General features: G+C 42.2%; 1 long non-coding RNA gene across 2 annotated transcripts; it reads left to right on the forward strand.

Annotated features, from left to right (window-relative positions):
* The first annotated feature begins 8068 nt into the window (after positions 1 to 8068).
* On the forward strand, positions 8069 to 11997 carry LOC123370785. Of its 2 annotated transcripts, XR_006579547.1 has the most exons (4): positions 8069 to 8208; positions 8844 to 8967; positions 10931 to 11135; positions 11633 to 11997. It is a non-coding gene; the product is annotated as an uncharacterized LOC123370785 (long non-coding RNA). The 2 variants fall into 2 exon arrangements; XR_006579548.1 differs by lacking the exons at positions 8069 to 8208; positions 8844 to 8967 and adding an exon at positions 9975 to 10052.
* The last annotated feature ends 1061 nt before the right edge of the window (positions 11998 to 13058 follow it).

Raw genomic sequence — 13058 nt, forward strand, 5'->3', positions numbered from 1 at the left:
ATCATATTTCTTTTGGCCCAATCCTCTAATTTGTCTAGGTCCCTCTGTATCCTATCCCTACCCTCCAGCGTATCAACCACTCCTCCCAGTTTAGTGTCATCTGCAAACTTGCTAAGGGTGCAGTCCACACCATCCTCCAGATCGTTAATGAAGATATTGAACAAAACCGGCCCCAGCACCGACACTTGGGGCACTCCACTTGATACCGGCTGCCAACTAGACATTGAACCATTGATCACTACCTGTTGAGCCCGACCGACTAGCCAGCTTTCTATCCACCTTACCATCCATTCATCCAGCCCATACTTATTTAACTTGCTGGCAAGAATACTGTGGGAAACTGTATCAAAAGCTTTGCTAAAGTCCAGAAATAGCACATCCACTGCTTTCCCCTCATCCACAGAGCCGGTTATCTCATCATAGATGGCAATTAGGTTAGTCAGGCATGACTTGCCCTTGGTGAATCCATGCTGACTGTTCCTGATCACTTTCCCCTCCTTTAAGTGGTTCAGAATTGATTCCTTGAGGACCTGTTCCATGATTTTTCCAGGGACTGAGGTGAGACTGACTGGCCTGTAGTTTCCTGGATCTTCCTTCTTCCCTTTTTTAAAGATGGGCACTACATTAGCCTTTTTCCAGTCATCCGAGACCTCCCCCGATCGCCATGATTTTTCAAAGATAATGGCCAATGGCTCTGCAATCTCATCGGCCAACTCCTTTAGCACCCTCGGATGCAGCGCATCCGGCCCCATGGACTTGTGCTCGTCCAGCTTTTCTAAATAGTCCTAAACTACTTCTTTCCCCACAGAGAGCTGGTCACCTCCTCCCCATACCGTGCTGCAGAGTGCAGCTGTCTGGGAGCTGACCTTGTCTGTGAAGACAGAGGCAAAAAAAGCATTGAGTACACTAGCTTTCTCCACATCCTCTGTCACTAGGTTCCCTCTCTCATTCAGCAAGGGGCCCACACTTTCCTTGACTTTCTTCTTGTTGCTAACATACCTGAAGAAACCCTTCTTGTTACTCCTAACATCTTCGGCTAGCTGCAACTCCAAGTGTGATTTGGCCTTCCTAATTTCACTCCTGCATGCCTGAGCAATACTTTTATACTCCTCCCTGGTTATTTGTCCAATCTTCCACTTCTTATAAGCTGTTTTTTTGTGTTTAAGACGAGCAAGGATTTCACTGTTAAGCCAAGCTGGTCGCCTGCCATATTTACTTTTCTTCCTACACATCGGGATGGTTTGTTCGTGCAACCTCAATAAGGTTTCTTTAAAATACAGCCAGCTTTCCTCGACTCCTTTCCCCATCATGTTATTCTCCCAGGGGACCTTGCCCATCAATTCCCTGAGGGAGTAGAAGTCTACTTTTCTGAAGTCCAGGGTCTCTGTTCTACTGCTCTCTTTTCTTCCTTGTATCAGGATCCTGAACTCGACCATCTCATGGTCACTGCCTCCCAGGTTCCCATCCACTATTGCTTCCTCTACTATTTCTTCCCTGTTTGTGAGCAGCAGGTCAAGAAGAGCTTTTCCCCTAGTTGGTTCCTCCTGCACTTGCACCAGGAAATTGTCCCCTACACTTTCCAGAAATTTCCTGGATTGTCTGTGCACCGCTGTATTGCTCTCCCAGCAGATATCGGGGTGATTAAAGTCACCCATGAGAACCAGGGCCTGTGATCTAGCAACTTCTGTTAGTTGCTGGAAGAAAGCCTCGTCCACCTCATCCCCCTGGTCCGGTGGTCTGTAGCAGACTCCCACCACGACATCACCCTTGTTGTTCATACTTCTAAATTTAATCCAGAGACTCTCAGGTTTTTCTGCAGTTTCATACTGGAGCTCTGAGCAGTCATACCACTCTCTTACATACAACGCAACTCCCCCACCTTTTCTGCCCTGCCTATCCTTCCTGAACAGTTTATATCCATCCATGACAGTACTCCAATCATGTGAGTTATCCCACCAAGTCTCTGTTATTCCAATTACATCATAATTCCTTGACTGTGCCAGGACTTCTAGTTCTCCCTGCTTGTTCCCCAGGCTTCTTGCATTTGTGTATAGGCACTTAAGATAACTCGCTGATTGTCCCGCTTTCTCGGTCTGAGACAGGAGTCCTCCCCTCTTGCAGTCTCCTGCTTGTGCTTCCTCCCGGAATCCCACTTCCCCACTTACCTCAGGGCTTTGGTCTCCTTCCCCCGGTGAACCTAGTATATCTTCTTGTATATCTTTCTATATATAGCACTTAATTTACACAAACTTCATGAACATACACACAGTCTGTTCATCTTAAGTGATTTCATTCATTTCTACTTATTGCACAGCACTGGGCAATATGGAGCAATACATCACGGGTCAGCCAGAAGGAGTCACTTGGAAGTGATGTCGAACACACTTTCTCCTAGGGGATGAGTACATTGCCTCAGGAGTGCTCCCATCCTCTGGCATAGGAGGAAGTTTGGACCTCTAATTTGGGTTTCCTATGTGACCTCACATTGTCCTGGCACACTGAACTGCCAGGTTGTTCCCAGTTGCATTTTTCACCCCTGAAATTTTCTACAAGTTGGGCTAGTGAATCATGAGAAATGTGTTGTGGAAGGGGATGCTTGAGCAGGAAGGAAAGTGAGTGTTTGTTGGGGGTGGGGGGAGGAAGGTATGTAATCATATTTGACGTGGTAATATGAGAAAAATGAGTAAATGGAGTTCTATAAAACAGCAGATAGCTGAGATTTACATTTGTGCAGAATATGGACATAAAAGTTATATTGGATCATTTTGAGTTATTTCTGTAAGTGCTATAATTAATCATTAAAAGACTGTGTGTGGTGGGGGGACATACCTCCTAATGAGACCATATTACCATTCAATGACTAATTCATGACTCAATATATTTTTCCTGGATATTTATTTTTATAATACCAGGAAGTAGGGGGAGAGCACTAGGCAAGTCCTATCCTCTGCCCCAATTCCTATGCAGATAAGCTTTTTGGGGCCAGATAAGCTTTTTGGGGCCAGCTCCTTCTGTAACAGCAACACCAGGGGTCAGGCAACTCTATTGCAGCCCCAGAAGCCTCTGATGTTGGCAATTTTGTACTCTGAGCTATTTTGTGGGGCTGGGAGTCTGGCGGTATGATATGGAATGATGGTGGGAAAGAATACTAGAGAGCTGGATAATAGGCATGGAACATAGCTTGGTGCTAACTCAGTAAGAAGGGTAACTTGTGAAAGGCCAACCAACCACTCTCCCCTAGACTTCAGAATAAGGATGCTTTGACTGTGATACTTTATAAGAAGTAATAAATGAGCTATGTAAAGTGATCCGTACTATAGACAGCAGATATAAGCATATCAGCAGATGGATTTCAGGTACAACACTTAGAATATCAGTGTTATGTGTTTCTGGTCTACAAGCCAATAAATCAATAAAGAATTGGATTTTTTGGGCTCATTCTGGAGTCTTACTACATCCCATTTGTACTATACTACGGATGTAAAGGCAGCCAACATCTGGCTTGAATCAGTCATCTGGATATTCCCCCCAGCACTGGAGGAGGAATGCCTGGTTGGCATAAAACTGTCTTAGTTAGCACTATATAAACCCTTCCCAGCATAGATGCATATTGGTGGGAGGGGGCTCAAGGCCACTGTACTCCTAATGAGTACAATCTCTAGTCTATGGAATGTACTTCAACAATCTCTAGCCTATGGAAAGCCTCTTAGGGGCTGTTGAAGCCTGGGCATAGTTTAGAATAGCCCTAAGGCTAATCTACACTATATCGGGGGCTGAATTGACCTGTGGCTTCCCCTTGGATCAGGAGTCACAGATAGCTCATTTGTAGTTTCCCTTATGTGTGCAGCTCCCCACAGAGATTGTGTGGCAAGAGATTGTGCCCTTTAACTTCAGCAAGAGTTCTAAACCAGGTGCACCCCCCACTCCAAAAAGTCTTCTTGGATAAAACTAGATCTGCAAGCAATAAGGCCTAATTAGGCTGAGACCACTGCCTATTATGTTGACCAATATTGTTTATTGTACGCCTTCATCTGTCTGTATACATCTCATGTCTGTTTGGGGCAGGGCTCATCTCTTATCCCGTGTGTTTGTACAGCACTAGCATAATGGGCTCCTGCTCCATGACAAGGGCTCCTAGGTGCTCTAGAAATACACATGATACATCTTACTCATGCAAGTTGTTCTGTCTTCAATTATCTCTGTGTTTAGCAGTTAGAATGGTCTGCCTGTTCATTGCTAGATTGCTCTTACTCACTGCTGTAGAATGCAGAAAAAATGTCCTGTCTACCTGGGTCTGAGGTAAGAATCCCATGTGATAGAAAGGAGGAAAAAAGCTGTGCAGCTGAAAAGTTAGGTAAAACAACTCCCATCGTGCATCTCCCTAAATATCCTTATAGTTGAAGTCCTTTTCACTTCAGAAAACCCCAATTTAGGGGAATCCTGATGATGACGTATGCTTCAAGTACATTAAATTGTCACCATATAATATGACTTGCTAGGCAGGAGTGCCTACTCCTAAAATATCGTGTTGCTCTATGGAGCAGGACTCATGATCCTCGACAAGCATAACCACAATCAAAAATCGCTTCTTTTTCCAGTGGCTGTTACAATCACTCCTGCATCTAATGATAAGTCAATAACCCTGGGACTAAGTCAACCTAAAATAAAAATGGAAACATTACTACTTCCATTCACTGTACATATTTTATGTATGTGAATGGTTGCTCTATCCTTGCCTTGTGTAAACCAAGTTCTTTTTAAAATTGTTTTGAATCTGATTATGTCAATATCGCTCATTCATCTTTCAATGGCATTTTCAAAGCATAAGTCTAATTACAGTGACAAATGAAGGACAGCCATAGCAGAAGATGCCCTTATGCAAAGGTAAGTATTGATAAGAGATTGGGAAGCTATTTTGTTCCTGGGAAATGATAATCCTCACTAGTGAGCCAAGAAATGGTCTCATAATTTCCATTCCAACAGAAACCTCATGCAATTGATGAATAAAGGAACTCTTGGAAAGACAGCTAAGTGCCAGGCTTTCCATAGTTTTTCATATTGTATATTCAAACTTGTTTCATAGTGGATACCCTATTTTCACAAGCACTAGACGATGGGCTCTTCACACTATATCCTAAAGGGATCTCTCTTGTATTTGAGTCTTACCAATGGGTAGACCACTGTGCAACTTCTGATGAGTGTGGTGGGGTTTGAAAGTTAATGACAAATAGTCAAAATGATGCTGCAAAGTGTACCATCTGTGGGAGTAGCTTTATGCTGTGCACAAATGTTCACAAGCAAATGAATGAAGTGATGCCACTGACACAGTTCTCAAGCATTCATCAGTGAGTGGTGATTTTTGGTGACCTGGGGCCTTATCTAAAACTGACAGGCATAAATAAGCAGTCCTTGAGGGGTCATCCAGTTGCTCACAAGCACCTTAAAATGTAAACAAAATGCTCTTCTATAAGCGAGAGAGCTCCCCATGTAGAAACAATGGAGAAAAAGGTTGTTGACACATTCAGAGAACAAGTAATTAAAAAAAGATAATGAACTGATCTATTATAAATAACTTTGTATAGAGAGGGCTGGGTGAAAAGATCACAGGAGATAAATTAACTATTTTCTTACATTTCAGTACTCATCATGAAATGCCTATTTTACTTTCACTCTTCAGAGTATAAAATATAACAGACTTTGTTTCATAGGAAGAAGACATGCTTTCTCTTAAAATGCTTACCATCTCCATATGATTGACATCTGCCTCCTTTAGAAGACTTTTTTTTTAATACTTTATTTTACAGTGTTTGTTGTTTTGTTTGTTTTTTTCCTCCTGAAAAGATGGTTTAAATGAGAGTTCTGTTCTTTCTTTTTTTTAAAAAAATCAGTTTTATCCCTCTTTATCCTTGACTACTTAATCATAAATATTCTCACCTATTAATTATAGGTGGCTATTAAACATTTGCTTTATTAAAACCCACCAACAACCTTTGATAGCATCTCTCTCACACATACAAAAAACATAAGAGTGCCATTTCAGGAATGTTTCTAAAACCTAATGTAATGTATTCACCTTTCTCCTTAAATACTGCATAAGTATTTGATGTAATGAACAAAGCAAAGTGTTTAAATGCCCTTCACTTAATTAAAAGCTACCACAGTTCAGAATGATTGCAAGAAAAAAAGAACTGATAATTTCATCCCATCCACTATAATTAGGTCAGCTACTGTACATACTCAATGAAAGTAAAGGGAAATTGATTAAAAGAACCTCTTCAAGCTGTTTTCACTTTCTGCATCTCTCCAATGTGATGAAGCACAATCCTCTCCTCTTTGTAGTAGATGCTTGATTTTTTAAAAAATATAATCATGCAAAACACACCTCATTTTTCATTAAGACTGAGTTCTATGAGAATAAGGATTTCCCTTGGGCCCATCTTACTGACTTCAAGCTTCAGACTTGAAATGCCAGTATATTCAGCAGCTTCAACAATCTTCAGCCCCTAGGTGCAGAAGAACTGGGTGGGGGGAAGGCAGATTTCAGCCCATTCTCCTCAAAATATTGATTTAGCATTATTTGGGATGGTGTAGGGCTGCCTTGCTCATTCCCCCCAAAAAGGATGTAGCACAACCAGCTGTCCTCAGACATTTTGGAAAGTGAGAGGGTGCTGGTCTACCACTATCAATCTGTTGTAGATAACTAAATAATTATTCATCCTTGACTCAAGTAAAGCCTTCAAAAGATCCTAATACTGCAGAATGAGTGGAGATTTTCAAAGCCTGGGTTAAGGACACAATGCAGAGTGTCTTCCAAGCTGCCTGCAGCTCCTTGACACAAGGGAGCACTACTTTGTGGGGTTCCAGCCACTATGGTGTCTCAGGGGACTTTGGAAGTGAGTATGAGACAAAGGGGCTGTAGGAGCATTGTGGTGGGGTGGCTGCCCCACACAGATAGATGGAGGGTTAAAGCGGTCCACGGGGAGGCTGTACAAAACACAACCAATGGGAGGAGGGCTTGTAGAGAGCCAATCAGGAGAAGGTTTGTTGGAGCAGCTAGTCAGGGCCAGGGAGGACCATATAGAAAGGGCTACTCAACAGAGCAGAGTCAGTCTCTCCTGGAGTGCAAGAGAGAAGGACTGGCTGCCTTAGAAGAGTACTTTACATAGAGCAGTGCTGGGTAGGGTCAGGGGAATAATAGGGAGCTCCAGCCTGAGGACAGCCAGATTGAGGCCCCTGATACAAAGGACCAGGAAGGTGCTAGAGCTACAAGGAAGTAGCCCAGGGAAATAGGTGCTCGGAGTTGGAGGAGTGGCAGCATGTGGCCACCAGCTATAGGGTCCCTGGGTCAGGGCCTGGAGTAGCAGGGAGGCCTAGTCCCCCACACACACTTGCCACAGAGGGGGTGGCCAGTATTCAGACTGCTGTTTACCCCTTAAGGTGAGGGGCTAGACCAAAGGCTACAGTAGGCCACAGTGGCAAGTGAATGGACTAGAGCCAGCCAGTTCCCCCGGAAGGGGGAAGAAAGTGTAGTGGGGCACAGCCAGAGGGCCATGCTTAGAAGAAGATGCCATGGTCCAGGGAGCAATGAGGGTCATAGAGGTGGAGCAGAAGTGATGGCAGTGAGACAATATTAGAGGAAGACACACTGGCAACCAAGAGCTAATGGCCAGCAGGAGGCACTGAGGTGCTGAGTCATGCCCCATCGTATGCATGAATAGTGGATCCATATCTAAACATATACACTTGGCAAGGCCCCAGACAAAGGGCCTACAGAGATAAGCTCAAGGATCAACCACAGAGCTTATAAAGGAAAAATAGAATTTTCAACTTAAGCAATGTATTTTCAAGAGGGAAGAAGTATAAATAAAACCATATTGGTTTGGAACACCCAAGAGATATAAACAGTGACATGGAAGCCTGGGAAAATGTGATAGTTCATCTCAGATATTCTATTTTATTTTGGTTGCAAAAGATAACTCTTCCTAAAGTTTTCTCATCTGCTGGTAACCTGGCTGAGAATATGTTCACGGAATCCATCAGGGTATCTCCCAGAAGAACTATTATAAAGGATTGATATGGATTCTAATTGGTCCTGAATTGAAGTCTGTCAGAAATGCATCTGGTACATTATTTTCAATACTCTTTTTAAGAGTGACCAACAGTGAAGAAACCAAACTTTTTTGGGGGCTACTTTCTTGACATTTAAAAGTAAGTATATGAGTCAAATTTGTTTTTAATCCAGCTCAGGGCCCATTGCCAGTGCCAAACACTGAAAAGCTGGTAGAAAACCTTCTGCTTTGAGTCAGTTTTGAGACAACTCATTTAATATCCGTTCCTTAGTATTATAATGGCTATAATTAAGGGTCAATTAGCATTTCAATTTTAAACCTCAGTTCTCTGGGCCTTATGATGTATAAAAATTCATTGTAGGATGAAATGTGATGTGGATGGCATCAGCACAGGAGGATTTCTTCCCTGTTTTCCCACACACACACCCGCAAAGACCCTCAAATGGGCTGTTCTTTAAGTTACATGGGTGAAGACAAAAGATACAAGTTTTAGGGCTTGATGGAGAAGAGAAGGAAGTTGAAGCTTGCATTTTTTTAGCCCTACAATATCACAAATTTATCTACTGTTAACATTTCAGCCAAAGTACAACACACTGGGGCATAGGGTTAGACATTTATAAATAATTGCTCAGGCCCCAGTGCATCTAATTAAAGCCTATTACAGGTGCAATTCTAGATGGAAACTAGAACTGTGACATATATTGAAGCACCAACAAGCAGGTCTGTGCTTAGATGAAAATGTGAAATAATGAGGACATTTTTCAATATCTCTAGCTGGATGCCCCTGGCAACACTATTGTTAGTGCATCTAACTGTTAACTGCTACAACTGCATATCAGTTATACTGGCTCCTCTCCTGATGGACTTTACCTCCGCTGATGAGGACTTATGGCATGAAGTAAGTGTGTACTTAAGCAAACCTCATAAGGTTTGTAATTTGGGTCAGTTCAGGTGTAAAAGTTTAAATACATATTGAAAGCCTATATGTGTTATCCAGACCTCTAACAACATTCTCCACAGACCCAAAAGCAGACTGCCTCCATGAAGTACCTCCCAGCCCACCCACAGCAGGACTGGAAGCTGTTGTTTTTTTGGGGGAGAGAGGCCCAGCATATACTGTAGAACTTCTTGAGGAGAAGGCCCAGAGGCTTGCTATCTACTTCTCTTCTGTCCCACTCCACCATGTGGTCTTTAGGGACTGATAGGCTGCTCATTCACCATCCAGGCCTCTTCAAGGAGAGTGGGTGGAATCCTAGAGGGATTGTTCTCAACAAAAAAGTTGGGAGCAGACAGACAGATCGCTCTTTCTCTAGGGGATAGAATGTATTTCTCACTGAAAATAGTTATTATATCCCTGTTTTCAGGGCCTGGCCCAACATCTTGAGTAAGTTTATTTAAAAAAAAAACAACTGTACCCACCTCCTAGTTTTTGTGAATCCCTGCAAACTCTGGCCACACCAAGGATTTGCTGGATAACTTTCCTGGTGAAATTGATAGCAGACTAACTGGTTGCATGTGCATTGCACCTCAATGACCACCCTTTCATCCCAATGAGCTGGTCACGTGCTTGTATAATTCACCCATTGTTTAGGTTACCACACACACTTTTTGATTTCCAAATGGCAAATGTTAGTTCCATATTGCAATTTCCATTTTCTTTCTCTTTAAAAAAATGAAAACAAAAACAAACAAACAAACAAAACCTACAGCTTTTCCACTTCCAAAGCATTTCTGTTTGATTTAAGAAAGGATCTAGCAGAGGAATTCAAGTAATATGGAACCTATGGAGCTGTAGCTGAAGTTAGTAAGAGCACTGCCACTGAGGGCAGGCAATGTCGCAGCCTGTATGATAGGGCTGGTGTGGGGGAGGGGGCTGCAGGAAGTGTTCTAAGGCAGTTGAGGTTAAATGAGTGTAAGTAGAAAGTTGTCCATTTTACTGGGAGCTTAGGAACCAAGTACGTTTGACTTGTGTAATTTGTAAAGGTAACTTAAAACATTAGCACATTTTAAAACAAAACTTGACTACACAGGGTGAGCATGTCCATTATTACTCAAGCTGGGCAAATTTGGGGAAGGTGAAACTTTTGTTGGTGGGGAAAAATGCAGATTCAGCAACACTGGAACACGCTGCAAATTACTCAGGTACAAAAATTTCTAAGAACCACAACATTTTGTTTTAGCATCTTCAAAACAAAACATTTAGATGTTTTTAGTTCAAAGTGACTCAAGACACCCTCATGTCTGAAAGTGGTCAAATGAAATGTTCAGATTTTATTGAAACATTGTTTCATGTGACACACTTTTGTTTTGTTTTTTAATTGCAAGCAAACAAAAAACCAAACTGTATTTGCACAGCTCTAATTATTATACTGAGAGTCCTTCAAGGGTTGTCTGATAAATTTTCTGGTTATTCTCCTAGCCCAAGGGCTACTGGTATGCTCCCTGTCCCTATTACTGGCATGGCAGTTACTTTTGTGAACACTGGCTAGAGGCTTATGTTGGAACTAGGTATTGTGGTATGTGTGACTAGATAGGTATCAGGAAATACTATCCCCCCTCACCCCCCGCTGTCCAAGTAATATCACTTTACGTGTACATTGTCTGTAGGGATCAATGCCTGAGAGAAGCTGCGGAGTAGGCACTTCAAAATAGCAGACTATGGTAGAGTGAGCCAAATTGTTCACTTTCACCCTGTCCCTGCTGTTTTAAGGAAGTATTATTTCCTGTTGTTTTTCTATAATATGAAAAATGAGTAATCTAGACAAACTACAGATTTTCTATATGTGAATGGGGATGCATGTTAGGTTTTCCATGTGTTTACTCACTTCCTGCATAAGTGAACTGTCCTTCCCCCGCTTTAGTGTTAAATCCACATGGAGACAGTCTGATTCTGGACAATCCTGTGAATATGGAGCCTACAAGCAGTTCAAGCACGCTACCAACATAAGCAAGTGGCAACTGACAAGACCATATGGGATGGCTTCAGTTCTCATCACTTGCCCAGCACCACAAGGGAGTTCTGTATGGCCTCAGGGCAGTGGTGGAGCCAAATTTTGCACCTAGTAGGTGAGATGAGTTGTTGGTTTTGGGCTGGTGCATTGTAGGAGCAAGATTTTATAATTGTACTATGAGAATTAATTATGATTTGATTTCATCCTGCCAGTCACCCTTTTTGAATAGCAGAAAGGAATGACAGACCAAAACAATCCTTATGACTGATTATGGTCACCCTTTTGTTTTAGGATACGTTATAATGTCTACTATGGTTTCCTATATGTATTACAAATTAGATACTCTAGTTAAATATACATTTCCTTGGGAAGTGTTTTTATATTTGGTGTATAAACCCTTGGTGGTAGAAGGCCGAGCAATACAGAGGGAAGCTTAGCATCTCTCCCTCTAGCCCAGAGTGGGTTAAAATTATAAGCCCCAGCACTGGCACGGGCAAACATAAGATACCGATCTTGTTCTGTTAAACCAAACTCTGAAGAATATATGAGTTTGGGAAGTGTAGTACTTTTTTTTTAATTGTTTTTTTTTACTTCCATTAATTGGATAATGAGACCAAAGTACTGTATAAAGAAAAAGTGAGAGACTTGGAAAGACCAAGAGACAATCAGAAAACATCCATTGTATCCGATGCTACATTAGCAGCATTGCCGACCTCAGAGGTGAGGCAGGCACCCCCAAAGGCGAGACAACAAATAGGAGATAACGATAGGAAGCCCGACAATAACCATCAAATGATAACACCACTTAAGGACTAATGATTACAGGATGACATTGCAAAATGCATGGACTCAAATGGGAATTTGCAACTATAAAGCTGGGGTGTTTTGCCATGGAACTCTGGGTTCAGTCCTGCAAAGCCTTGGAGCATCGGATCACGACTGACAAGAGCCCAGCTCCTCACTCGTGCTCAATCTAACTGGCCATTAGACTCTGTGTGTATGTGACTAAAAAGCATATGCTAACTGTTGTATTCTCAATAAATGCGGCATGATGCCTTCTTCCCTTTAAAGATCCTGTGTGCTTTGTATAGCATAACAGCATCAGCCCTTCTATTATGACGAGGTGCTGGGCTGAGTGAGTGGCATTGTGAAGTGTGTGGTTACATGTGAAACATGCTGTTAAAATTCATTTTGTACACCACTTTTTGGCAATTGCATAGTAGGCTTGAAAAGGTGCCACGCATACACCTAAAGGCCACTGGGAGGATAGGAATATTCTCCCTTCTTACCTCCTATTAGTTCCACCACTGCCTCAGGACGCAAAAGGGAGACTGAGGGCAAGGAGGAGAAGGAGAGAAAAAAAGGGTTGTGTGACTGTGGGTGATAGAGTTTTAAAAGGGAGAGATGTAAAGCAGGAGATAAGATTGGATGATTATCGGGGGAGGGGGAGGAAGAATGAGCAGAGAAAAAGAGGTGGCATTAAAGAAGAGAAGACCCAAGACAAAATTGGAAATATACAAACAAGACTGAAAGGGGGAGGGAGAAAGAAGAGTGAGAACTTACAGCAGGGGAGGTTTTTATGGAAAAAAAAAGTTGGTCCAGGCTCTAAAAGCTTCCCATTCTTCCCTTCTGACCTGTTGTATCAATTTAGATGGAATAAAGGACCTTAAGAGTCAAAGGTATTAACATGACCCAGTTATTGTCCAACCCTGAACGGATGGAAACAAAATACAGCATTTGGTATGCAGAAACCTCAGCCAGCTTAGTACCATGGCAAATACTATTAAAAATTCTTGTATTAAAGATCCAGGAAAGGCAAAACAATTAAAGCATTTGGAATGTAAAGTATTTAATAAGGCTTTCATTTTAATAACATCCCTTTAGCTGGAGAGAGTTTTAAGAAGGACTAAACCCTTGCCTGAAAGTCTCTTAGATGGAATCAAATATGGTAATAACTATTCTTTTGGGGGGAAAGAGAAGTTAGGAAACAGGACTGGACTTCACCTGAACTAAGAACACAAAACCCAGACAAAGGCAG

Source organism: Mauremys mutica, chromosome 5, assembly GCF_020497125.1.
Source record: "Mauremys mutica isolate MM-2020 ecotype Southern chromosome 5, ASM2049712v1, whole genome shotgun sequence".
Classification (NCBI taxonomy): Eukaryota; Metazoa; Chordata; order Testudines; family Geoemydidae; genus Mauremys; species Mauremys mutica.